This window comes from Cricetulus griseus, chromosome 2, assembly GCF_003668045.3.
Source record: "Cricetulus griseus strain 17A/GY chromosome 2, alternate assembly CriGri-PICRH-1.0, whole genome shotgun sequence".
NCBI lineage: Eukaryota > Metazoa > Chordata > Mammalia > Rodentia > Cricetidae > Cricetulus > Cricetulus griseus.
In genome coordinates, this window is record NC_048595.1 from 141,031,182 (window position 1) to 141,032,778 (window position 1,597).

Here is a 1,597-nt window from a genome sequence, read left to right on the forward strand (position 1 = left end):
TTTCAATTAAGGGTAGTGCAGCAGCATGCTACAAAAGGCACACAGCACCATGCTAATTAAAGTGCAATAAGCCAAAAAAAGCTACTGAACATTATACTACCAGAGGCAAAATGGAAAGCTGATGAACCAAAGTAATTGTTTTGTTTTTAAAATCAAAGTGCCAATATACGACTGACTGGTGAAATTAGAATGACTATGGGTCTCTAAGGAATAGAGTGTTATCAACTATTGAAATTTTAAATTATTTTTTAATGTTACTAAAATGTGTAAGCTTGAAATCAAGGACAATCCACAAATTGTAATAGTTACAAGTAAATATGTGGTTTATTGCATGAAATTAATGCTCAACATTACTGAACAAATATCTTTACACGGATAATGTGATAAAAGGGAGGATATAGCTAAGTCATTGTATATTCATATTTTTAACACAACAAAAATCTTGAATTTGAAGCCAGTTTATTCTTTCCCATTGTATTCTTTTGCATAGAGATATGACATTATTTAAATGGCTATTAGGACAAGAACATTAAGCAAATCAAGTAAGTACCTGTTCCAGCACAGGACTTTAAAAGTCAATTAGGTAAGTCAGTTATGTACTCAGTGTATTCTTCCCTGAAATTGCAAGCAAATTTTTCAGTAGAAGCCATAATCATTGAAATGATATAAACCAGTCAAGGAAATTAATTTATAGACAAAATAATAGTATCCAGTTACTCTATAGTGATATAACTTGAATTTGGAATTTGTGGTTTCAGGGCACCCAGCACATTAAAATATATGAGACAGGTCCAAAACACTGTGAAGAAAATAAAGATTATAATTAAAAATATCATGATGAGAGCTCAAAGGAATTCTTTGATAGATCCTCAACAAACAGGACATTAATGAAGATGTTGCAATAAAGCAACTGGGCTATGGTTCTCAGTTGTATCATGTGAATTACTGCATATAATTATAGCACTTGCAATCCAGCATATGAAACAAGCCAGTATTTATGGCTAGTGTCCACACATGCTGTTAATAGCTACTTAATATACACAGGGATCACCATACAAAGAACTCCGATTCTCATAATTTCCTTTGAAGTTTTGCATTTGCGTTTATATTTCCACAAAATGTTTAAGCAAACTTGAGACACTTCAATAATACTTCAGCTGAAATAAAGGCAAACATTTTTTAAATGAAAGACCAGAATAAGCCATCCCAGAATATGAAGGCTTGATAAGAAAAAGACACTTAAGAAGAAATGGATATAGAAATGCTGTCTCCCTTCCATCCATCAGACAAAACAAAGGATATCAACTCCCAAAGATGAAAGCAATTAGCTACCAACTCCTCCTTATCCCAGGCCGAGCAAGTGTTAACCATCAAAACAATATTGGACCCTCACTGGCATAGTGGGATACAGAAGAATTTAATTTGCAAACTGTACCAACCAGCCTTTGTCTGTCATTTACTTGATTCCCCATTTGTTACAGTACCGCAGATACATGATGTCTTTTTATTTTCTTTCTCTAATAGTTTATTGCTTTTTGTTGAAGATGCTAGTTCTGAGTTTGAACGTGATTGCTCTGAAGACTGTTGATTCCTTGGA